Source organism: Salmo trutta, chromosome 6 (assembly GCF_901001165.1).
Source record: "Salmo trutta chromosome 6, fSalTru1.1, whole genome shotgun sequence".
NCBI classification, from domain to species: Eukaryota; Metazoa; Chordata; class Actinopteri; order Salmoniformes; family Salmonidae; genus Salmo; species Salmo trutta.
This window is the reverse complement of record NC_042962.1, coordinates 57,634,658-57,661,694: the sequence shown is the minus strand read 5'-3', so window position 1 is coordinate 57,661,694 and position 27,037 is coordinate 57,634,658. Positions and strand designations below refer to the sequence as shown.

Below are 27,037 nucleotides of genomic sequence, written 5' to 3'. Positions count from 1 at the left end.
CTGCTGACACACTCCAGCCACATGAGGTCTAGCATTGTCTTACCATCACCCCATACAGTATTTAATGTTTAAACTGTGTTGGTATGTATCGTTTAATTGGAACATATTAATCAGATACTTACTGCTGGACCAGCAGTGCCACCAGCGCCCATCTCTCCAGCTTTCCCATTAACCCCCTGAATGAGAAGGAGAGCAAGGACCTCCTGGTATGAATGGCTTTCAGGTATGCTGTTTCACATGGGATTTATTGACCTTGTATTTACAAGAATAGAAACTAGTGATAGTACTAATCAGTAAAGGGGAAATGAGAACTATAATGGTATGATGTATTTCAGGGTCTACCTGGATCTGCTGGTCCACCTGGAGAGTCTGGGAAACCAGGTGCTGAGGTACGGTATGACATCACGCCTGACTGTGACATACAATAACCTCTATTTACAGTTGGTTTATTTACAGCTTATTTATGTTACATTTCAACAATAGATTATTTCTTTAGATAATGAACTAAATGTTGTTATGTTGATAGACTCATGACTGGGTATGTATGCCTTTGCCTGCAATGGACCAAACAAAGGCACATATTAACCATCCATTAGTCTGCCAACATAACGAAACACAGTCCATTCATTATCTATAGTAAGAATCTAGAAATGTTTTTGACTTGAGTTATAGATATACAACACGACTATTAGGTTCATCAACGTTTCAGGGTTATTTAATGCTGCATTTACACAGGAAGCACAATTCTGATCTTTTACCCTATTATTGATAGCGGGTTGGCATTTATTGGGATGACTCATGTTCTGGAGGCAGCTCTGCAGGGTAGTTACTTGCTGGCACAGCCACAAAGTCAGAAAATCTTATTTTAAACCTAACCTTAACCACAATGCTAACCTTTTGCCTAACACTAACCTTAAATTAAGACAATTTTTGTTTTCATACATTTTTATGATACATCACCAATTTTGACTTTCTATCTGGCCCATAAACGTCAATCTGCTGCTTGGCAAAATTGCTGTTCTGGTTGGTCAAAAGACCAATTAGTGAAAAAAGATCAAAATTAGACTGCCTGTGTAAACAAGTTCGAGTTGATTTGTCGTATGCCCACGATACACTTGGTATACACAGTCCAACGAAATGCTTACTTGCAGGTTCCCTCTCGACAATGTGACAACAATAACAAATAGTAAAAGATAAGAATACAAAAATAATAAGGAAATGAAAGGGGAATAGGGGATTCAAACAGCCTTTCTGTTGTGTTGATTAAATGTTTTTGCTATTGTCATTCCCAGGGTATCGCTGGAGAGGGAGGGGCTGCTGGTCTCACAGGGCCAAGGGTAAGCCATCTTAATATCTGATTTATCTATTCATTTGATGCCCATTTGAATACAACCCGCAATAGAGGAAAAGTAACCCTGCCCCTCTGCAGAGAAAATGTATCTTCCAACTGAAATCATAATCATATTGATATTTTTTCAATACAGAAGTACAATGACCTAATACATAATGGAAACCTATCGTGTGGCAAAATGCAGGTTTTTTCCCAATGCGGTTTTGTTTGAGTTCAGTCCTTATCTTCACTAGTAAAATAAGGTTTATAACTAGGGCACTGTGTTTTAGTTCATCATGTCACATGACCTGGATTCTAATCTTTATGTAAAGCTTTTTCATCAAACTGTCCCATTTTTTTTTTTTTACGTCAGATGGTCCAGCACCATCTTCAGACATTTGCTTTCATTTTTAGTCTAATTCTCATTTCTGGAAAAAGCTTTAAATCCAGGTCATGTGACATGATAACTAAAACACAAGGCCCTGTTTATAACATACAGTGCTGTAAAGATGTTGTTTGTAGCTGACCAGTGGGTGATTGTATGATTGTATCCTAGGAGAGAGAGGTGATGTGGGAACTAACGGACTACCGGGGCCCAAAGGTATTTTAGGGGGGCCAGGACCAGAGGGACCAAAGGTAAGTACTATAGCACATCCCTTTAAAATATGTATTTATTTATTTGCGTCTTTATTCATTCAGCCACTTAACCAGGTTGTCAAATGACATCTCTTCCACGATGGAGGCCTAATGCAGATTAACAATGTAATGATAACCTATGATAACCTCATAGTTGTCTCTGTGTGTGTTCTTCCCCCAGGGTGGGTCTGGAACTAAAGGAACCGTTGGGGACATAGGAGCTGCAGGCCTGCAGGGGATGCCAGGGGAGAGGGGTGTCCCTGGTTCTCCTGGTCCTAAAGGAGATGTGGTAAGTATCTGTGTTGGAGGGGAAAATATCAACCAAGGAACAGCTGGTAAACTTGGTTCCCAGGGTCCTGATGGTGTGACTGGACTAAAGGGGGCCAGAGGAACACAAAGGGCCGCGGTGAGTGAGTCGTACTGAGGGTGACGTATAACAGCTGGAGCATCCATACAAACACTTCACCATGGTATTTACTGTAGAAATAGACCTGATCATGGCTACTCAGCACAGAGTAGGAATGCTTTTCCAGAGAATTCACTGAATACGTAGTACAGTATGTTGATATTTTCTGATAAGAATTTCATCTGTCATTTTCAGGGTGGGTCTGGTTTCCCAGGTTTCCCTGGGGGAGTTGGTCCAGCAGGCTCCGTTGTGAGTTAATCCTACTATCTACCAATCAAATCACTTTATACCTATGAGATCACCAATAAATGATTTCATAAACCATAGAACATAGAGCAATATAGTGAAATATGTTATTCCATTACTCACGCTGTCTTTCCTCTCTTCCATGGTGAGGTAGGGGTGCCTGGAGACATTGGTACCCCAGGGAAGGCAGGTACTCCTGGACTTAGAGGCGAGAATGGAGGCCCTGGGCGTGTAGGAGAGAGAGGGGCCCCGGGCCCAGCAGGTGCCCCAGGAGACAAGGGAGAGCCTGGAGAGGATGGACCAGGGGTAAATATGAGAGAGTTACAGAAGTAAAAGTTTTAGCTGTATCGGTCAAAGTGGTTTACAGAGCGAGACTTCTCTGCCATCCTCCATTACTCTATACTTCTTTTGCTAGACTAGGAAATATCTGAAGTCACCATTGGCCAATGGGATGGTCTTTGTTTCTGACAGGGCCCTGATGGGCCGACGGGACCACCAGGCAACTCAGGACAGCGAGGTGTTGTGGGCATACCTGGAGTCAGAGGAGAGAGCGGGATGGTTGGGCCCCCCGGTACTGCTGTATGTATGGAACTCAAGTTCACATTCACCATTCATTTCTATAGCCTTGAGAGTAGTATCACTATACACTGAACAGAGTCCCAATCCAAGACTCAGTCAGATATACAGTACACTCATACACTTTCCATTTGTGTCCTGACCAGTGATGTCACACTTATTTACCCAGGGTGCACTCGGAAAATCAGGTGCCCCAGGAACTCGGGGAGGCAAGGGCGCTGTCAGTGCAGTCGGGTTACCAGGGGCAACCGGACCAGGAGGGGACCCTGGTCTTACGGTATGTGTTTTCACTTAATTGACCCATGACTGTTCTGTCTGTGGGTTCAGTGAACACATTTCATTCATGTGGGAATTATAATAGTTCCCCTGAAAAGCAAGTCTTTACTGTAACAGAAGGATACTGTACTATACAGCACAGGTAAACTTAATGCAGCGATCTGTCTTTACAGGGTAATGCTGGGTCTGATGGGGTACCAGGCAAGGATGGACTTATAGGAGCCAGGGTAAGACACAGCTACAGATGGACAAGAAACTTTATGGAAATGTATGATCAAACCATTTCACCAGAAAGTCTGTCTCTGTCTGTCTGTCTGTCTGTCTGTCTGTCTGTCTGTCTGTCTGTCTGTCTGTCTGTCTGTCTGTCTGTCTGTCTGTCTGTCTGTCTGTCTGTCTGTCTGTCTGTCTGTCTGTCTGTCTGTCTGTCTGTCGATAGAGGGAATCCTGGTCCTGAGGGTCTTGCTGGAACTCCGGGGCTTCATGGCTCTGTTGGGCCAGTCGGCACCTCTGGTGTCCCTGGGAAGAGAGGAGACAATGTGAGTGATCTGGACATTGCCACAATGCCATCGCAGAGTTAATTGCCACACCAACGTTCAGAGCCTTGTAGCCTTGAGACATGACTGTAGACCCTTATTGCGTTAGAGGTCATAGGAGTCTACAGTGTTTGAAGTCAAAACACAGTACGGAAATGTATGCACTCACTACTGTAACTTACTACTGTCTTGTCTGGATGAGAGAGTCTGCTAAATGACTAAATGTAAAAATGTAATGTTTCAGGATTAAGAGCTGTCATGCTCTGAGTAGATGTGACAAGGTTGGTAGTAGTAAACTCATTTCAGGTTGTTTGATTTGATTTCTCTTGACATTGTTTTTTTGTTTTTCAACACTAGGGTGCTAGAGGGCCTCCAGGACCCCAGGGACAATCAGGGATCCGGGGGACGCTGGTAAGAACACCTCTCTTACATTTCCTATGAAGTAAGTACACTACTAGTGGTGGTAGTATGCCTGTTGATGAAGTAGAGTACACTACTAGTGGTAGAAGTATGCCTGTTGATGAAGTAGAGTACACTACTAGTGGTAGTAGTAGTATGCCTGTTGATGAAGTAGAGTACACTACTAGTGGTAGTAGTATGCCTGTTGATGAAGTAGAGTACACTACTAGTGGTAGTAGTGTGCCTGTTGATGAAGAAGAGTACACTACTAGTGGTAGTAGTATGTATTTTGATGAAGTAGAGTACACTACTAGTGGTAGTAGTATGCCTGTTGATGAAGTAGAGTACACTACTAGTGGTAGTAGTATGCCTGTTGATGAAGTAGAGTACACTACTAGTGGTAGTAGTATGTATTTTGATGAAGTAGAGTACACTACTAGTGGTAGTAGTATGCCTGTTGATGAAGTAGAGTACACTACTAGTGGTAGTAGTATGCCTGTTGATGAAGTAGAGTACACTACTAGTGGTAGTAGTATGTATTTTGATGAAGAAGAGTACACTACTAGTGGTAGTAGTATGCCTGTTGGTGAAGTAGAGTACACTACTTGTGGTAGTAGTATGTATTTTGATGAAGAAGAGTACACTACTAGTGGTAGTAGTATGCCTGTTGGTGAAGTAGAGTACACTACTAGTGGTAGTAGTATGTATTTTGATGAAGAAGAGTACACTACTAGTGGTAGTAGTATGCCTGTTGATGAAGTAGAGTACACTACTAGTGGTACTAGTATGTATTTTGATGAAGAAGAGTACACTACTAGTGGTAGTAATATGCCTGTTGATGAAGTAGAGTACACTACTAGTGGTACTAGTATGTATTTTGATGAAGTAGCGTACACTACTAGTGGTAGTAGTATGTCTGTTGATGAAGTAGAGTACACTACTAGTGGTAGTAGTAGTATGTCTGTTGATGAAGTAGAGTACACTACTAGTGGTAGTAGTATGCCTGTTGATGAAGTAGAGTACACTACTAGTGGTAGTAGTATGCCTGTTGATGAAGTAGAGTACACTACTAGTGGTAGTAGTATGCCTGTTGATGAAGTAGAGTACACTACTAGTGGTAGTAGTATGCCTGTTGATGAAGTAGAGTACACTACTAGTGGTAGTAGTATGCCTGTTGATGAAGTAGAGTACACTACTAGTGGTAGTAGCATGCCTGTTGATGAAGTAGAGTACACTACTAGTGGTAGTAGTATGCCTGTTGATGAAGTAGAGTACACTACTAGTTGTAGTAGTATACCTGTTGGTGAAGTAGAGTACACTACTAGTGGTAGTAGTATGCCTGTTGATGAAGTAGAGTACACTACTAGTGGTAGTAGTATACCTGTTGATGAAGTAAAGTACACTACTAGTGGTAGTAGTATGCCTGTTGATGAAGTAGAGAACACTACTAGTGGTAGTAGTATGCCTGTTGATGAAGTAGAGTACACTACTAGTGGTAGTAGTATGCCTGTTGATGAAGTAGAGTACACTACTAGTGGTAGTAGTATGCCTGTTGATGAAGTAGAGTACACTACTAGTGGTACTAGTATGTATTTTGATGAAGAAGAGTACACTACTAGTGGTACTAGTATGTATTTTGATGAAGAAGAGTACACTACTAGTGGTAGTAGTATGCCTGTTGATGAAATAGAGTACACTACTAGTGGTAGTAGTATGCCTGTTGATGAAGTAGAGTACACTACTAGTGGTAGTAGTATGCCTGTTGATGAAGAAGAGTACACTACTAGTGGTAGTAGTATGTCTGTTGATGAAGTAGAGTACACTACTAGTGGTAGTAGTATGCCTGTTGATGAAGTAGAGTACACTACTAGTGGTAGTAGTATGCCTGTTGGTGAAGTAGAGTACACTACTAGTGGTAGTAGTATGCCTGTTGATGAAGTAGAGTACACTACTAGTGGTAGTAGTATGTCTGTTGATGAAGTAGAGTACACTACTAGTGGTAGTAGTATGCCTGTTGATGAAGTAGAGTACACTACTAGTGGTAGTAGTATGCCTGTTGATGAAGTAGAGTACACTACTAGTGGTAGTAGTATGCCTGTTGATGAAGTAGAGTACACCACTAGTGGTAGTAGTATGCCTGTTGATGAAGTAGAGTACACTACTAGTGGTAGTAGCACGCCTGTTGATGAAGTAGAGTACACTACTAGTGGTAGTAGTATGTCTGTTGATGAAGTAGAGTACACTACTAGTGGTAGTAGTAGTATGCCTGTTGATGAAGTAGAGTACACTACTAGTGGTAGTAGTAGTATGCCTGTTGATGAAGTAGAGTACACTACTAGTGGTAGTAGTATGACTGTTGATAAAGTAGAGTACTATTGGTAATAGTATGCCTGTTGATGAAGTAGAGTACACTACTAGTGGTAGTAGTATGCCTGTTGATGAAGTAGAGTACACTACTAGTGGTAGTAGTATGTATTTTGATGAAGTAGAGTACACTACTAGTGGTAGTAGTATGCCTGTTGATGAAGTAGAGTACACTACTAGTGGTAGTAGTATGTATGTCTGATGAAGTAGAGTACACTACTAGTGGTAGTAGTATGTATTTTGATGAAGTAGAGTACACTACTAGTGGTAGTAGTATACCTGTTGATAAAGTAGAGTACACTACTAGTGGTAGTAGTGTGTATTTTGATGAAGTAGAGTACACTACTGGTGGTAGTAGTATGTATTTTGATGAAGAAGAGTACACTACTAGTGGTAGTAGTATGCCTGTTGATGAAGTAGAGTACACTACTAGTGGTAGTAGTATGCCTGTTGATGAAGTAGAGTACACTACTAGTGGTAGTAGTATGCCTGTTGATGAAGTAGAGTACACTACTAGTGGTAGTAGTATGTATTTTGATGAAGAAGAGTACACTACTAGTGGTAGTAGTATGCCTGTTGATGAAGTAGAGTACACTACTAGTGGTAGTAGTATGCCTGTTGATGAAGTAGAGTACACTACTAGTGATAGTAGTATGTATTTTGATGAAGAAGAGTACACTACTAGTGGTAGTAGTATGCCTGTTGATGAAGTAGAGTACACTACTAGTGGTAGTAGTATGCCTGTTGATGAAGTAGAGTACACTACTAGTGGTAGTAGTATGTATTTTGATGAAGAAGAGTACACTACTAGTGGTAGTAGTATGCCTGTTGGTGAAGTAGAGTACACTACTAGTGGTAGTAGTATGCCTGTTGATGAAGTAGAGTACACTACTAGTGGTAGTAGTATGTCTGTTGATGAAGTAGAGTACACTACTAGTGGTAGTAGTATGCCTGTTGATGAAGTAGAGTACACTACTAGTGGTAGTAGTATGCCTGTTGATGAAGAAGAGTACACTACTAGTGGTAGTAGTATGTATTTTGATGAAGAAGAGTACACTACTAGTGGTAGTAGTATGCCTGTTGATGAATTAGAGTACACTACTAGTGGTAGTAGTATGCCTGTTGATGAAGTAGAGTACACTACTAGTGGTAGTAGTATGTATTTTGATGAAGAAGAGTACACTACTAGTGGTAGTAGTATGCCTGTTGATGAAGTAGAGTACACTACTAGTGGTAGTAGTATGTATTTTGATGAAGTAGAGTACACTACTAGTGGTAGTAGTATGCCTGTTGATGAAGTAGAGTACACTACTAGTGGTAGTAGTATGTCTGTTGATGAAGTAGAGTACACTACTAGTGGTAGTAGTATGTATTTTGATGAAGTAGAGTACACTACTAGTGGTAGTAGTATGCCTGTTGATGAAGTAGAGTACACTACTAGTGGTAGAAGTATGTATTTTGATGAAGTAGAGTACACTACTAGTGGTAGTAGTATGTCTGTTGATGAAGTAGAGTACACTACTAGTGGTGGTAGTATGCCTGTTGATGAAGTAGAGTACACTACTAGTGGTAGTAGTATGCCTGTTGATGAAGTAGAGTACACTACTAGTGGTAGTAGTATGCCTGTTGATAAAGTAGAGTACACTACTAGTGGTAGTAGCACGCCTGTTGATGAAGTAGAGTACACTACTAGTGGTAGTAGTATGTATTTTGATGAAGTAGAGTACACTACTAGTGGTAGTAGTATGCCTGTTGATGAAGTAGAGTACACTACCAGTGGTGGTAGTATGCCTGTTGATGAAGTAGAGTACACTACTAGTGGTAGTAGTATGCCTGTTGATGAAGTAGAGTACACTACTAGTGGTAGTAGTATGCCTGTTGATGAAGTAGAGTACACTACTAGTGGTAGTAGTATGCCTGTTGATGAAGTAGAGTACACTACTAGTGGTAGTAGTATGCCTGTTGATGAAGTAGAGTACACTACTAGTGGTACTAGTATGTATTTTGATGAAGAAGAGTACACTACTAGTGGTAGTAGTATGCCTGTTGATGAAGTAGAGTACACTACTAGTGGTACTAGTATGTATTTTGATGAAGAAGAGTACACTACTAGTGGTAGTAGTATGCCTGTTGGTGAAGTAGAGTACACTACTAGTGGTAGTAGTAGTATGTCTGTTGATGAAGTAGAGTACACTACTAGTGGTAGTAGTATGTCTGTTGATGAAGTAGAGTACACTACTAGTGGTAGTAGTAGTATGTCTGTTGATGAAGTAGAGTACACTACTAGTGGTAGTAATATGTCTGTTGATGAAGTAGAGTACACTACTAGTGGTAGTAGTAGTATGTCTGTTGATGAAGTAGAGTACACTACTAGTGGTAGTAGTATGCCTGTTGATGAAGTAGAGTACACTACTAGTGGTAGTAGTATGCCTGTTGATGAAGTAGAGTACACTACTAGTGGTGGTAGTATGCCTGTTGATGAAGTAGAGTACACTACTAGTAGTAGTAGTATACCTGTTGATGAAGTAGAGTCCACTACTAGTGGTAGTAGTATGCCTGTTGATGAAGTAGAGAACACTACTAGTGGTAGTAGTATGCCTGTTGATGAAGTAGAGTACACTACTAGTGGTACTAGTATGTATTTTGATGAAGAAGAGTACACTACCAGTGGTAGTAGTATGCCTGTTGATGAAATAGAGTACACTACTAGTGGTAGTAGTATGCCTGTTGATGAAGTAGAGTACACTACTAGTGGTAGTAGTATGCCTGTTGATGAAGAAGAGTACACTACTAGTGGTAGTAGTATGTCTGTTGATAAAGTAGAGTACACTACTAGTGGTAGTAGTATGCCTGTTGATGAAGTAGAGTACACTACTAGTGGTAGTAGTATGCCTGTTGATAAAGTAGAGTACACTACTAGTGGTTGTAGTATGCCTGTTGATGAAGTAGAGTACACTACTAGTGGTAGTAGTATGCCTGTTGATGAAGTAGAGTACACTACTAGTGGTAGTAGTATGCCTGTTGATGAAGTAGAGTACACTACTAGTGGTAGTAGTATGCCTGTTGATGAAGTAGAGTACACTACTAGTGGTAGTAGCACGCCTGTTGATGAAGTAGAGTACACTACTAGTGGTAGTAGTATGTCTGTTGATGAAGTAGAGTACACTACTAGTGGTAGTAGTAGTATGCCTGTTGATGAAGTAGAGTACACTACTAGTGGTAGTAGTATGCCTGTTGATGAAGTAGAGTACACTACTAGTGGTAGTAGTATGCCTGTTGATGAAGTAGAGTACACTACTAGTGGTAGTAGTATGCCTGTTGATAAAGTAGAGTAAACTACTAGTGGTAGTAGTATGCCTGTTGATGAAGTAGAGTACACTACTAGTGGTAGTAGTATGTATTTTGATGAAGTAGAGTACACTACTAGTGGTAGTAGTATGCCTGTTGATGAAGTAGAGTACACTACTAGTGGTAGTAGTATGTCTGTTGATGAAGTAGAGTACACTACTAGTGGTAGTAGTATGTATTTTGATGAAGTAGAGTACACTACTAGTGGTAGTAGTATGCCTGTTGATGAAGTAGAGTACACTACTAGTGGTAGTAGTATACCTGTTGATAAAGTAGAGTACACTACTGGTGGTAGTAGTATGTATTTTGATGAAGAAGAGTACACTACTAGTGGTAGTAGTATGCCTGTTGATGAAGTAGAGTACACTACTAGTGGTAGTAGTATGCCTGTTGATGAAGTAGAGTAAACTACTAGTGGTAGTAGTATGCCTGTTGATGAAGTAGAGTACACTACTAGTGGTAGTAGTATGCCTGTTGGTGAAGTAGAGTACACTACTAGTGGTAGTAGTATGTATTTTGATGAAGAAGAGTACACTACTAGTGGTAGTAGTATACCTGTTGATGAAGTAGAGTACACTACTAGTGGTAGTAGTATGCCTGTTGATGAAGTAGAGTACACTACTAGTGGTAGTAGTATGCCTGTTGATGAAGTAGAGTACACTACTAGTGGTAGTAGTATGCCTGTTGATGAAGTAGAGTACACTACTAGTGGTAGTAGTATGCCTGTTGATGAAGTAGAGTACACTACTAGTGGTAGTAGTATGCCTGTTGATGAAGTAGAGTACACTACTAGTGGTAGTAGTATGTATTTTGATGAAGTAGAGTACACTACTAGTGGTAGTAGTATGTATTTTGATGAAGTAGAGTAACCTACTACTGGTAGTAGTAGTATGCCTGTTGATGAAGTAGAGTACACTACTAGTGGTAGTAGTATGCCTGTTGATGAAGTAGAGTACACTACTAGTGGTAGTAGTATGCCTGTTGATGAAGTAGAGTACACTACTAGTGGTAGTAGTATGCCTGTTGATGAAGTAGAGTACACTACTAGTGGTAGTAGTATGCCTGTTGATGAAGTAGAGTACACTACTAGTGGTACTAGTATGTATTTTGATGAAGAAGAGTACACTACTAGTGGTAGTAGTATGCCTGTTGATGAAGTAGAGTACACTACTAGTGGTACTAGTATGTATTTTGATGAAGAAGAGTACACTACTAGTGGTAGTAGTATGCCTGTTGGTGAAGTAGAGTACACTACTAGTGGTAGTAGTAGTATGTCTGTTGATGAAGTAGAGTACACTACTAGTGGTAGTAGTATGTCTGTTGATGAAGTAGAGTACACTACTAGTGGTAGTAGTAGTATGTCTGTTGATGAAGTAGAGTACACTACTAGTGGTAGTAATATGTCTGTTGATGAAGTAGAGTACACTACTAGTGGTAGTAGTAGTATGTCTGTTGATGAAGTAGAGTACACTACTAGTGGTAGTAGTATGCCTGTTGATGAAGTAGAGTACACTACTAGTGGTAGTAGTATGCCTGTTGATGAAGTAGAGTACACTACTAGTGGTGGTAGTATGCCTGTTGATGAAGTAGAGTACACTACTAGTAGTAGTAGTATACCTGTTGATGAAGTAGAGTACACTACTAGTGGTAGTAGTATGCCTGTTGATGAAGTAGAGAACACTACTAGTGGTAGTAGTATGCCTGTTGATGAAGTAGAGTACACTACTAGTGGTACTAGTATGTATTTTGATGAAGAAGAGTACACTACCAGTGGTAGTAGTATGCCTGTTGATGAAATAGAGTACACTACTAGTGGTAGTAGTATGCCTGTTGATGAAGTAGAGTACACTACTAGTGGTAGTAGTATGTATTTTGATGAAGTAGAGTACACTACTGGTGGTAGTAGTATGTATCTTGATGAAGAAGAGTACACTACTAGTGGTAGTAGTATGCCTGTTGATGAAGTAGAGTACACTACTAGTGGTAGTAGTATGCCTGTTGATGAAGTAGAGTACACTACTAGTGGTAGTAGTATGCCTGTTGATGAAGTAGAGTACACTACTAGTGGTAGTAGTATGCCTGTTGGTGAAGTAGAGTACACTACTAGTGGTAGTAGTATGTATTTTGATGAAGAAGAGTACACTACTAGTGGTAGTAGTATACCTGTTGATGAAGTAGAGTACACTACTAGTGGTAGTAGTATGCCTGTTGATGAAGTAGAGTACACTACTAGTGGTAGTAGTATGCCTGTTGATGAAGTAGAGTACACTACTAGTGGTAGTAGTATGCCTGTTGATGAAGTAGAGTACACTACTAGTGGTAGTAGTATGCCTGTTGATGAAGTAGAGTACACTACTAGTGGTAGTAGTATGCCTGTTGATGAAGTAGAGTACACTACTAGTGGTAGTAGTATGTATTTTGATGAAGTAGAGTACACTACTAGTGGTAGTAGTATGTATTTTGATGAAGTAGAGTACACTACTAGTGGTAGTAGTATGTCTGTTGATGAAGTAGAGTACACTACTAGTGGTAGTAGTATGTATTTTGATGAAGTAGAGTACACTACTAGTGGTAGTAGTAGTATGCCTGTTGATGAAGTAGAGTACACTACTAGTGGTAGTAGTATGCCTGTTGATGAAGTAGAGTACACTACTAGTGGTAGTAGTATGCCTGTTGATGAAGTAGAGTACACTACTAGTGGTAGTAGTATGCCTGTTGATGAAGTAGAGTACACTACTAGTGGTAGTAGTATGCCTGTTGATGAAGTAGAGTACACTACTAGTGGTACTAGTATGTATTTTGATGAAGAAGAGTACACTACTAGTGGTAGTAGTATGCCTGTTGATGAAGTAGAGTACACTACTAGTGGTACTAGTATGTATTTTGATGAAGAAGAGTACACTACTAGTGGTAGTAGTATGCCTGTTGGTGAAGTAGAGTACACTACTAGTGGTAGTAGTAGTATGTCTGTTGATGAAGTAGAGTACACTACTAGTGGTAGTAGTATGTCTGTTGATGAAGTAGAGTACACTACTAGTGGTAGTAGTAGTATGTCTGTTGATGAAGTAGAGTACACTACTAGTGGTAGTAATATGTCTGTTGATGAAGTAGAGTACACTACTAGTGGTAGTAGTAGTATGTCTGTTGATGAAGTAGAGTACACTACTAGTGGTAGTAGTATGCCTGTTGATGAAGTAGAGTACACTACTAGTGGTAGTAGTATGCCTGTTGATGAAGTAGAGTACACTACTAGTGGTGGTAGTATGCCTGTTGATGAAGTAGAGTACACTACTAGTAGTAGTAGTATACCTGTTGATGAAGTAGAGTACACTACTAGTGGTAGTAGTATGCCTGTTGATGAAGTAGAGAACACTACTAGTGGTAGTAGTATGCCTGTTGATGAAGTAGAGTACACTACTAGTGGTACTAGTATGTATTTTGATGAAGAAGAGTACACTACTAGTGGTAGTAGTATGCCTGTTGATGAAGTAGAGTACACTACTAGTGGTACTAGTATGTATTTTGATGAAGAAGAGTACACTACTAGTGGTAGTAGTATGCCTGTTGGTGAAGTAGAGTACACTACTAGTGGTAGTAGTAGTATGTCTGTTGATGAAGTAGAGTACACTACTAGTGGTAGTAGTATGTCTGTTGATGAAGTAGAGTACACTACTAGTGGTAGTAGTAGTATGTCTGTTGATGAAGTAGAGTACACTACTAGTGGTAGTAATATGTCTGTTGATGAAGTAGAGTACACTACTAGTGGTAGTAGTAGTATGTCTGTTGATGAAGTAGAGTACACTACTAGTGGTAGTAGTATGCCTGTTGATGAAGTAGAGTACACTACTAGTGGTAGTAGTATGCCTGTTGATGAAGTAGAGTACACTACTAGTGGTGGTAGTATGCCTGTTGATGAAGTAGAGTACACTACTAGTAGTAGTAGTATACCTGTTGATGAAGTAGAGTACACTACTAGTGGTAGTAGTATGCCTGTTGATGAAGTAGAGAACACTACTAGTGGTAGTAGTATGCCTGTTGATGAAGTAGAGTACACTACTAGTGGTACTAGTATGTATTTTGATGAAGAAGAGTACACTACCAGTGGTAGTAGTATGCCTGTTGATGAAATAGAGTACACTACTAGTGGTAGTAGTATGCCTGTTGATGAAGTAGAGTACACTACTAGTGGTAGTAGTATGCCTGTTGATGAAGAAGAGTACACTACTAGTGGTAGTAGTATGTCTGTTGATAAAGTAGAGTACACTACTAGTGGTAGTAGTATGCCTGTTGATGAAGTAGAGTACACTACTAGTGGTAGTAGTATGCCTGTTGATAAAGTAGAGTACACTACTAGTGGTAGTAGTATGCCTGTTGATGAAGTAGAGTACACTACTAGTGGTAGTAGTATGCCTGTTGATGAAGTAGAGTACACTACTAGTGGTAGTAGTATGCCTGTTGATGAAGTAGAGTACACTACTAGTGGTAGTAGTATGCCTGTTGATGAAGTAGAGTACACTGCTAGTGGTAGTAGCACGCCTGTTGATGAAGTAGAGTACACTACTAGTGGTAGTAGTATGTCTGTTGATGAAGTAGAGTACACTACTAGTGGTAGTAGTAGTATGCCTGTTGATGAAGTAGAGTACACTACTAGTGGTAGTAGTATGCCTGTTGATGAAGTAGAGTACACTACTAGTGGTAGTAGTATGCCTGTTGATGAAGTAGAGTACACTACTAGTGGTAGTAGTATGCCTGTTGATAAAGTAGAGTACACTACTAGTGGTAGTAGTATGCCTGTTGATGAAGTAGAGTACACTACTAGTGGTAGTAGTATGTATTTTGATGAAGTAGAGTACACTACTAGTGGTAGTAGTATGCCTGTTGATGAAGTAGAGTACACTACTAGTGGTAGTAGTATGTCTGTTGATGAAGTAGAGTACACTACTAGTGGTAGTAGTATGTATTTTGATGAAGTAGAGTACACTACTAGTGGTAGTAGTATGCCTGTTGATGAAGTAGAGTACACTACTAGTGGTAGTAGTATACCTGTTGATAAAGTAGAGTACACTACTAGTGGTAGTAGTATGTATTTTGATGAAGTAGAGTACACTACTGGTGGTAGTAGTATGTATTTTGATGAAGAAGAGTACACTACTAGTGGTAGTAGTATGCCTGTTGATGAAGTAGAGTACACTACTAGTGGTAGTAGTATGCCTGTTGATGAAGTAGAGTACACTACTAGTGGTAGTAGTATGCCTGTTGATGAAGTAGAGTACACTACTAGTGGTAGTAGTATGCCTGTTGGTGAAGTAGAGTACACTACTAGTGGTAGTAGTATGTATTTTGATGAAGAAGAGTACACTACTAGTGGTAGTAGTATACCTGTTGATGAAGTAGAGTACACTACTAGTGGTAGTAGTATGCCTGTTGATGAAGTAGAGTACACTACTAGTGGTAGTAGTATGCCTGTTGATGAAGTAGAGTACACTACTAGTGGTAGTAGTATGCCTGTTGATGAAGTAGAGTACACTACTAGTGGTAGTAGTATGCCTGTTGATGAAGTAGAGTACACTACTAGTGGTAGTAGTATGTATTTTGATGAAGTAGAGTACACTACTAGTGGTAGTAGTATGTCTGTTGATGAAGTAGAGTACACTACTAGTGGTAGTAGTATGTATTTTGATGAAGTAGAGTACACTACTAGTGGTAGTAGTAGTATGCCTGTTGATGAAGTAGAGTACACTACTAGTGGTAGTAGTATGCCTGTTGATGAAGTAGAGTACACTACTAGTGGTAGTAGTATGCCTGTTGATGAAGTAGAGTACACTACTAGTGGTAGTAGTATGCCTGTTGATGAAGTAGAGTACACTACTAGTGGTAGTAGTATACCTGTTGATTAGTACATACTGTATAAACTAGTGATATGCAAAATCTGTTTCCTTTTTTCCCGAACCAATATTGGTATCATATCGGTTTGAATGAATAGCATGGAAACAGTTGAGTAACATTGCACTTCCATGGCTTTGTAAAGTTCAGACAGCTGCTTGCTGATTGCCCATTGGGTCAGGTGTGAATGCCTGTGGTCCTAACCTACCCAACCAGTTCAAATACAATGGGAAGCCCGTTCCAAGTTTTAAAGTCACATGCAGTGAAAAGCCTGTCTTGCAACCTCAAAACCCAACAGCGCAATAATCAATAACAATGTATTATTAGGGGAAAAAACACACAAGAAATAAGAAATATGATATACACAATAATGTAAGTAAACGTTGGTAGCTCAGTTGGTAGAGCATGGTGTTTGCAACTCCAGGGTTGTGGGTTCGATTGCCACGGGGGGCCAGTACAATTTCTTTTTAATGAAATGTATGCATTCACGGCTGACAGTCGCTCTGGATAACAGCGTCTGCTAAATGACTAAAATGTAAAATGTAAAAATGTATACAGGAAATATTTAAAAAGTAAGTTCCAATACCATATTTACATGTGCAGGGATACTGGAGTGATGGAGGTAGATATGTATAGGGGTAAGTGGACTAGGCAACAGGATATCAGTTGAACAGAGTAGCAGCAGCTTGCATGTGAGTAGGTGTGTAGAGTCAGTATAAATGTATGTGCATATTATGTGTGAGTGTGCAAATGATGGAGTGTGTGTGTGTGTGTGTGTGTGTGTGTGTGTGTGTGTGTGTGTGTGTGTGTGTGTGTGTGTGTGTGTGTGTGTGTGTGTGTGTGTGTGTGTGTTGGAGTGACAGTGAGTGTGAGTGTGTAGGTCCCTGTGAGTGTGCAGAGACAGTGTAAAGATTTTAATAAAAGGTTTATAAAGATACAGAGTTAACTGAGATTGTCTGTGTAGCTATTTTGTTAGCTGTTGATCAGTCGTATTGCTTGGGGATAGAAGCTGTTCAAGAGCCTGTTGGTTTCAGACTTGATGCACCGGTGTATCTTGCCGTGCGGCAGCAGAGAAGTAGTAGCCATAGTAGCAGCCATAGTCTATGGCTTGGGGGGTTGGAGTCTTTGACGACTCTATCGCCCATCAACAGGCAGTGAAGTATACTGAAGAGCCTGTGAGAGGGTTCTGTGCCTACAGAACCGCTATCACGATATGCCTTGCTCATATCGATATCAATATCAAATGATATCGAAATCACATTGAATTCTCAATATTGGTGTCCAGCACTAACATGAACCTTTGCTACTGATACAGGAAGCTGTATCTATTGACAGACCAGTAAACCCATGTTGTATTAGTCTCAAAATGAGTGTTGATCTGGATAAATCTGCTCACAGTCATTTACAGCAAATGTTCATGTCTTTTTTTTATCCTAGGGGCCTCAAGGGCCACAGGGAGACAGGGGAGCCAAAGGAGACCAAGGAGAGAGAGGGCAGAAAGGCCACAGAGGCTTCACTGGATTACAAGGCTTACCTGGGACAACTGTGAGTAAAAACTGACCAAGCACTATTAAAAGGCATAATCTGTCATTTCATTTATGGAAAATCGTATTAACTTGGCAAAATAAATGAAATGCTTTTATTATTAATTATGTCAGTCAATAACAGGCTAACCAATGGCCTTCTGTTTGTAGGGACAATCTGGGGATGTTGGAGCTCGAGGAATTGTAGGACCTACTGGACAGAGAGTAAGTACACTGAATAAACTGTCAATGCCTCAGTATAATGGTCAATTTGTGTGTGCTGTTTGTTTCCCTTTATAAATCCCATTGTGTTTCTCATCAGGGGCCCCCTGGTGTGGTTGGCCCCACAGGAGGTGATGGACAAATTGGGCTGACCGGGCCCATGGGCTCCCCTGGATCAAGAGGAACCAGTGGAGCCATCGGACCTCAGGTGAGACGTTAGAGACTAGTGGTTCTGTTGTCATTATGCTGGTTTGATCCGCTATGACTTTCAAATGGATGTCAGAACAAACCAGGCTATGGATGTTGATAAATTGCTTCTCCAATAGAATTGCTTGTTAGATTAAGCATGAAAATAAGTCATACCTGTGACACATTCAGTGTTTCTAATGCAAAAAAAGCCAACAAGCAGACATGGCATATCAAAAGACAGTAACATACCTGTTTGTTGACTTCTCTCCTCTTTCCCAGGGGCCTCCTGGGGATGCTGGTCCCCCTGGTCCCCAGGGACCCCTGGCCCTCCCACTGCTGGGGCTGATATGTTCGGCTTCAGCAGCTCCTTCGACTACGACTACGGCGAGGACCAGGATGGACCACCTCCACCCCCAGAGTTTAACGGGGATGAATCAGCCCCCCCTCAACCCCCTCCAGAGTCCAACTGGGACGACTCCGGCCCCCATCCCCCTCCAGAGTTCAACGAGGATGAGGCGCGTCCCAATAATGCCTCGACCGTCCTCGGGGCAGACCAGGGCGTCCAGACCACGCTGAAGAGCCTCAGTGGAAACCTGCAGAACATGAAGTGCCCCGATGGCAGCCAGGCCAACCCCGCCAAAACCTGCCCGGACATCAAGCAGTGCCACCCCCTTAAAAAGACCGGTAGGTCCACTTTTCACAACAGACTGTGTCTTCTTCTCTTGTTTTTAACTGCTTTTAATCTTGCCTTACTTTACTCAAGCTTTTGATTTGCTGCGACGTAGTTAGGGTGTTATAGATGAATTAATGGATGGATGTACTCGTTAGGTGATATTAACTTCATTGACAAGTGGAGTCCGTGTGTCTAATAGATGATGAGGTAGCTGATATGTATCTACTGTATGATCTGATACTTGGTCTTTCCATGTCCAGGAGACTACTGGCTGGACCCCAACCAGGGCAGTACCAAGGAAGTTATCAAGGTGTTCTGCAACATGGAGACTGGTGAGACTTGCATCTCAGCCCACCCCATCTCAGCCAGCATCCCTCGCAAAACATGGTGGACCAAATCTACTCCCACTGCCAGCAAACCTGTCTGGTTTGGAGCAAATATGAATGGAGGAACTAAAGTGTGTATATAAAATATACCCGATGTCTATTCAATGAACGCAAGTAGTATATAGATGATAGCTTTACACTGTGGATACCTCTAAAGCGGCCAACTGCTTCTATGAATAAACCAGCTACCATACTGTAGAATAAATTCACCAAGCACAATACTGCTTTAAAAACATAGATCCTCTGCTGCCTTGATTATATAGCAATTGAAGACTTCTTTCTGTCAGAAAAATAGCTGGAGATGTTTGTGAAAAACTGTTACACCTCCAGGTGTATTTTTCTAACATTGATGTAAAAACTGAAATGCTGATTAATGTACAATAGTGTCCCTGTGAAATACTTTTTTTCAATAAACTTCTGATTCCAGTTTAGCTACGGCAACAAGGAGGAGCTGCCCAACGCCGTAACCATTCAGATGAGGCTGATCCGCCTGCTTTCTAAGGAGGGTGTCCAGAATGTCACCTACCACTGCAAGAACAGCGTGGCCGTGAATGACGGAGCCACAGGCAACCTGAAGAAGGCTCTGATCCTCAAGGGCTCCAACGGACAGGAGGTCAAGGTTCAGGGCAACTCCCGCCTCAGATACACTGTCCTGGAGGATGGCTGCTCCGTAAGTCACCTAACTACCTTCCTACAGTACCTACCTACCTATATCTACAGTACAGTATACCTATCCTACCTACCTACCTACCTACCTACACCTTCCTACAGTACCTACCTACCTATATCTACTTCTACGTACAGAACAGTATACCTATCCTACCTACCTATCTATACCTACTTCTACCTACAGAACAGTATACCTATCCTACCTACCTACCTACCTACCTACCTACCTATGCCTACCTACCTATACCTGACTGCCTACCTACCTACCTACCTACCTATACATTCTTCTACCTACAGTATACCTAGCTGCATGCCTACCTACCATCTATACCTACTTCTACCTACAGTATACCTACCTACCTAACTACCTACCTATACCTACACTACCGGTCAAAAGTTTTAGAACACCTACTCATTCAAGGGTTTTTCTTTATTTTTTACTATTATCTACATTGTAGAATAATAGTGAAGACATCAAAACTATGAAATAACACACATGGAATCATGTTGTAACCAAAAACGTGTTAAATAGCCACCCTTTGCCTTGATGACAGCGTTGCACACTCTTGGCATTCTCTCAACCAGCTTCATAAGGTAGTCACCTGGAATGCATTTCAATTAATAGGTGTGCCATGTTAAAAGTTAATTTGTGGAATTTCTTTCCTTCTTATTGCGTTTGAGCCAATCAGTTGTGTTGTGACAAGGTAGGGTTGACTCTCATGAGGACCGCCACAGGAAAGGAAGACCCAGAGTTAGGGGTATAAACAGAAGATAGCCCTATTTGGTAAAAGACCAAGTCCATATTATGGCAAGAACAGCTCAAATAAGCAAAGAGAAATGACAGTCCATCATTACTTTAAGACAATACGGAACATTTTAAGAACTTTGAATGTTTTTTTAAGTGCAGTCGCAAAAGCTATCAAATGCTATGATGAAACTGGCACTCATGAGGATCGCCACAGGAATGGAAGACCCAGAGTTACCTCTGCTGCAGAGGATAAGTTCATTAGAGTTACCAACCACAGAAATTGAAGCCCAAATAAATGCTTCACAGAGTTCAAGTCGCTGAACAGTTGATGTTGAGAAGTGTCTGAGGAAACTGTGTGAATCAGGCCTTCGTGGTCAAATTGCTGCAAAGAAACCACTACTAAAGACAACAATAATAAGAAAAGACTTGCTTGGTCCAAGAAACATGAGAAATGGACATTAGACCGGTGGAAACTTGTCCTTTGGTTTGGAGTGCAAATTGGAGATTTTTGGTTCCAATCGTTGTGTCTTTGTGAGATGCGGTATGGGTGAAGGGATCTCCGCATTTGTATTTCCCACCGTAAAGCATGGAGGAGGTGTTATGGTGTGGGGGTGCTTTTCTGGTGACACTGTCTGTGATTTATTTAGAATATAAAGCACACCTAACCAGCATGGCTACCACAGTATTCTGCAGCGATACGCCATCCCATCTGGTTTGGGCTTAGTGGGACTATCATTTGTTTTTCAACAGGACAATGACCCAACACACCTCCAGGCTGTGTAAGGGCTATTTTACCAAGAAGGAGAGTGATGGAGTGCTGCATCAGATGACCTGGCCTCCACAATCACCCGACCTCAATCAAATTGAGATGGTTTGGGATGAGTCAGACCGCAGAGTGAAGGAAAAGCAGCCTATAGGTGCTCAGCATATATGGGAACTCATTGAAGACTGTTGGAAAAGCATTCCAGGTGAAGCTGGTTGAGAGAATACCAAGAGTGTGCAAAGCTGTCATAAAGGCAAAGATTGGCTATTTGAAGAATCTCAAATATAAAATATATTTTGATTTGTTTAACACTTTTTTGGCTACTACATGTTTCTATATGTGTTATTTCATAGTTTTGACGTCTTCATTATTATTCTACAATGTTGAAAATAGTAAAAATAAAGAAAACCCTTGAATGAGTAGGTGTTCTAAAACTTTTGACCAGTGGTGTACTTCTACCTACAGTATATCTACTGTACCTACCTACACCTACTTCTACCTACTGTACCTCCCTAACTACCTACACCTACTTCTACCTACAGGATACCTACTGTATCTACCTACTTCTACCTACAGGATACATACTGTAACTACCTACCTACCTATACCTACAGTATATCTACCTACCTACCTACCTACTTCTACCTACCTACCTACCCTTCTACCTACAGTATACCTACCTACCTATACCTACTTCTACCTACAGTATACCTACCTACCTATACTTACATCTACGAAAAGTATGTGGACACCTGCTCGTCGAACACATCATTCCAAAATCATGGGCATTAATATGGAGTTGGTCCCCCTTTGCTGCTATAACAGCCTCCACTCTTTTGGGAAGGCTTTCCACTATATTGGAACATTGCTGCAGGGACTTGCTTCCATTCAGCCACGAGAGCATTAGTGAGGTTGGGCGCTGGTGTTGGGCGATTAGGCCTGGCTCGCAGTCGACGTTCCAATTCATCCCAAAGGTGTTTGATGGGGTTGAGGTCAGGGTTCTGTGCAGGCCAGTCAGGTTCTTCCACACCAATCTCGACAAACCATTTCTGTATGGACCTTGCTTTGTGCACAGGGCCATTGTCTTGCTGAAACAGGAAAGGGCCTTCCCCAAACTGTTGCCAAAAAGTTGTAAGCACAGAATTGTCTAGAATGTCTGTGTATGCTATAGCGTTAAGATTTCCCTTCACTGGAACCAAAAACCATGAAAAACAGCCCTAGACCATTATTTTTCCCCCACCAAACTTTACAGTTGGCACTATGCATTGGGGCAGGTAGTGCTCTCCTGGCATCCGCCAAACCCAGATTTGTCTGTTGGACTGAAAAATGGTGATGCGTGATTCATCACTCCAGAGAACGCGTTTCCACTGCTCCAGAGTCCAATGGCGGTGAGCTTTACACCACTCCAGCTGACGCTGGCATGATGAACAGTTCTTGTGCTGACATTGCTTTCAGAGGCAGTTTGAGTGTTGCAACCGAGGATAGACGATTTTTACGCACTACGCGCTTCAGCACTCGGTGGTCCGTTCTGTAAGTTTGTTTGGCCTACCACTTCATGGCTGAGCTGTTGTTGCTCCTAAACATTTTCACGTCACAATAACAGCACTTAAAGTTGACCGGGGCAGCTCTATCAAGGCAGAAATTGGACGAGCTGACTTGTCGGAAAGATGGTGCCATGTTGAAAGTCACTGAGCTCTTCAGTAAGTCCATTCTGCTGCCAATGTTTGTCTATGGAGATTGCATGGCTGTGTCCTCGATTTTATACACCTGTCAGCAATGGGTTTGGCTGAAATAGCCGAATCCACAAATTTGAAGGGGTGTCCATATACTTCTATATATAATGTAGATACCTACCTACCTACCTACTTACTATGGCTTTTGCGGTGGCCCTATTACCGCCACACCGGCAGTCATGACAGCAGTAAAATTCAGCTTGACAGTTGAGTCATGGTGATATCTTATGCACTCTGGACATGCATTAGGAGTACCCAACTTGCTAACTATCATCAGGTTGCTAATGGCCTGGTACTCAGGGCTCTATTGTCCCTCCATAAAGTCCTAATGGTCTGGTACTCAGGGCTCTATTGTCCCTCCATCAGGTCCTAATTGCCTGGTACTCAGGGCTCTATTGTCCATCCACAAAGTCCTAATTGCCTGGTACTCAGGGTTCTATTGTCCTTCCATCAGGTCCTAATGGCCTGGTACTCAGGGCTCTATTGTCCCTCCATCAGGTCCTAATGGTCTGGTACTCAGGGCTCTATTGTCCCTCCAACCACTCTGACATCAATGCAAATGCAATCAAAAATCACATGAAAAATATATAAAAACAGTATGTGCTTTTAAAACTCACCTCACGGTGATAGAAAAAATGTCATGACCGCCACAGCCCTACTACCTATCTATACCTACCTGCCTGCCTACCTGCCTACCTACCTACCCGCCTGCCCTCCCAACCAACCAACCATCTACCTACATGCGTTGTTGAATGTTTGAATCAAGTGTGCCAAAGTTGGTCTGGGAAGTGGGAACAAAAGCCTACCCACCCTGTCTTTTAGTATTTAGTATTGTATTATTAGCTAGTGCTAAAGCAGCAGCTACTCTTCCTGGGGTTCACACAACACATAAAACATGATATAATACAGAACATTAAGAGACAAGTACATCACAAGGAGAGAACTACATACATTTAAAATAAGTATACAAGCTTTCATACAGGTATGCCTTCATAATCATCTGATTATGTGGTTCTGTCCTATTGTTTACTTGCTTGCGTTGTATTGGACAAGGAGTTGAATTCAGAAGTATAGCTACGGTATGTCTTCTTCTCCTGTGTCTGCAGAAATCGAATGGAGACTGGGGCAAGACTGTGATTGAGTACAGAACTCAGACGCCAGCCAGACTACCTATCGTAGACTTGGCCCCCATGGACATAGGCAAGGAGGACCAGGAGTTTGGCCTGGACATCGGACCTGTGTGTTTCTCCTAAACCCAACACACATGGATGGATGGATTTATTTAACCCTACGAGGAGTGAATTTTTTAGAACGCCATCCTCAATTCTGTTTAAAGAGGCAATCTGGATTTCAAACAACAAAAAAGCACTCACTTTTTAGTTACATTCTTCAAGAATCAATGGCTATATATCACTCATTTAAAAGATTGCCCCTTGAAGAATTAGGTTTCAGTTCAATAACTAATAATGAACAACAACCCCTTGTGATGTCATCAATTAGAATCGGTTGGAATGTTGTCGTCCATTCTCCTCCAAAGGGTTAAACATTCCCAAGACTCTTGGACTACCTGCTGAAGCAATCAGCTTTGTACATAAAGGCAGGGCGGAGAAACTACAGTACAGTATATGTCCTGCCTGCTACTAAAATATCTATTGCTTCTTTCCAAGAAACAACTAAAGTTGTTAGTGCAATGGTACTGGTAGTAATTACTATTGAGGAATGCAGGTGAACTGTATTAAGAAGATTGTGTCATAATGGAGTTTCAGGGCCTGAAGGTTTAAGCTTGTTGAAAACATGACAATTTATGGAACTTAAGTGTCAGTGTCGTATGACATTCCATCATACATTTCTTTACCAGTTTCTCAGTGAATGCCACTAAATAGATATACTGTCACTTGATGTAGAGACAAAACAACAACAATTGTATTCCTTTTTCTAATGTAAATTCAACATAAGAATGTCAATTGCTCTTCACATGTTTATTATTCCTGTTTATTATTGATATTATATTTTCTTCTTTCGACTGATGGTGTTACACCCAATAAAATGAATCTCATGCCCTTTTCAGTCAATCTGGTTTAAGGTTCAGGTCAGGATAAATAGAAGAAATACCTTCCCATTTAATAACAGTGTTTGAATTACGCAGGGGCGCAACTTTGATTTTAGAAGTGGGGGGGACAAAATATTTATATTTCTTTAGCAATTTCAGACGGTGTGCCCCCTGTCCCCAATGAAAGTTGCACCTCTGGAATTACAAATTGGGGAGATTTCACCAATTAGAAAAGAGAGACATAATGTCACGATTCCTACCGACTGTGGCGCCCCCTCCTGCTCGGGTGGCGTTCGGCGGTCATCGTCACCGGCCTATTAGCTACCACCGATTCCCTTTTTGTTTTTCCCTTTTTTTATGTTTTCTCACCTGCCCTGAATTAGTCAATTAAGAGGGCTATTTAGTTCAGCTGGCCCGCTCCCTATTGTGCGGGATTGTCCTTCTGTGTGTCGACTGCGTTTTGTTCGACTGTGCTTGTCGATTGTATTTTCCCTGTTGTTGGGAGACCTTTTATTTTGTACATGTGGTTTATTAAAATTACCACACAGTGTTCGCTGCTTCCTGCGCTTCTTTCCGCCACACCACAGACAAGCCGTTACAGAATCCAGCACCACAAAGAGCATGGAATCAACGGGAGCAGCGGGCACTCCACTACCCTCGATGGAGGAACGTGTCCTGCATAATACATCGGTCCTGCATCGCATCGGATCCGCCATGGACCAGATGATGGAGAGGATGGACCGATGGGAGAGGAGTGGTATCCTCTCTCCACCTACACCCCCCCCCCCCCGATACAACCATCTCCTCCTCCTATGACGTCTGGCTCTGGCGCGCTTCGCCTGGCACTCCCGAGGGAGTACGATGGGACGGCGGCTGGGTGCAAGGGTTTTCTTCTCCAGTTAGAGTTGTACCTGGCCACCGTCAGACCTGCTCCTACAGGAGAGGAGAGCGTGAGTGCCCTCGTTTCCTGCCTGACGGGCCGAGCTCTGGAGTGGGCTAATGCGGTCTGGAACGCTCCGGACTCGGCGAGGGACCACTACCCAGAGTTCACCCGCCGCTTTCGGGCTGTTTTCAACCACCCCCCCGAAGGTAGAGCGGCGGGTGAACGGCTGTTCCACCTCAGGCAGGAGACGAGGAGCGCTCAAGACTTTGCGCTGGAGTTTAGGACCTTGGCTGCTGGAGCGGGGTGGAATGACAGGGCCCTCATAGACCACTACCGGTGTAGTCTCCGGGCGGACGTCCGCAGGGAGCTGGCCTGTAGGGACACCAATCTATCCCTGGACGAACTTATTGATATGTCCATACGGTTGGACAATTTGCTGGCTGCCCGCGGGCGTTCGGAGAGGGTCCTGCCCGTTCCACCCCCGTGCACCCCCGCCCCTACCCCTATGGAGGTAGGGGGGGCCGTGTCAAGGGGCACCGGAGGAGGTGGCTCCTCCTGCACCAGCTGTGGTCGGAGAGGACACACGGCCGACCGGTGCTGGAGGAGCCAGTCTGGGAGTCGAGAAGGCAGGCATAACACTTCTCGGTCACCTCAGGTGAGTCAGCACCAGACTCGCCCAGAACCCCCTGTTGGTCATGTGTTTTTGCCTGTTTCATTTTCTAATTTTTTTCCCTCTTCCCAGCATAGGGCGCTAGTCGATTCAGGTGCAGCTGGGAACTTTATGGACCGTGGACTTGCCATTAAGCTGGCCATTCCACGGGTGCCGATAGATTCCCCCTTAGATAGCCGACCATTAGGGTCAGGGCTAGTCAGGGAGTCTACGGTGCCGCTGGACATGGTAACGCTGGGGAATCATAAGGAAAGCATTAACTTCTTTCTTATTGATTCACCTGCGTTTCCGGTGGTGCTGGGGGTCCCCTGGCTGGCTGGTCACAATCCCCTCATTTCATGGAAACAGGGGGTTCTCCAGGGGTGGTCGAAGGAGTGTTCAGGGAGGTGTCTAGGAGTTTCCATAGGTGCCACGTCGGTGGAGAGTCCAGACCAGGTGTCCACCGTGCGCATTCCCCCTGAATACGCCGATTTGGCGATCGCTTTTTGTAAAAAGAGGGCGACTAAATTACCACCTCATCGACAAGGGGAT

At 42.2% G+C, this 27,037-nt stretch overlaps 3 long non-coding RNA genes and 1 pseudogene across 3 annotated transcripts; all 4 read left to right on the top strand.

The window, feature by feature from the left end:
* Positions 1-66: 66 nt before the first annotated feature.
* On the top strand, positions 67-1,479 carry LOC115196437 (uncharacterized). Its single transcript, XR_003878852.1, has 3 exons — positions 67-223; positions 336-389; positions 1,293-1,479. It is a non-coding gene; the product is annotated as an uncharacterized LOC115196437 (long non-coding RNA).
* A 439-nt stretch (positions 1,480-1,918) lies between these two features.
* On the top strand, positions 1,919-2,452 carry LOC115196438 (uncharacterized). Its single transcript, XR_003878853.1, has 2 exons — positions 1,919-1,966; positions 2,148-2,452. It is a non-coding gene; the product is annotated as an uncharacterized LOC115196438 (long non-coding RNA).
* Positions 2,453-3,418: 966 nt separating this feature from the next.
* On the top strand, positions 3,419-3,726 carry LOC115196439 (uncharacterized). Its single transcript, XR_003878854.1, has 2 exons — positions 3,419-3,471; positions 3,644-3,726. It is a non-coding gene; the product is annotated as an uncharacterized LOC115196439 (long non-coding RNA).
* A 4-nt stretch (positions 3,727-3,730) lies between these two features.
* On the top strand, positions 3,731-24,975 carry LOC115195169 (collagen alpha-1(II) chain-like; annotated as a pseudogene).
* The last annotated feature ends 2,062 nt before the right edge of the window (positions 24,976-27,037 follow it).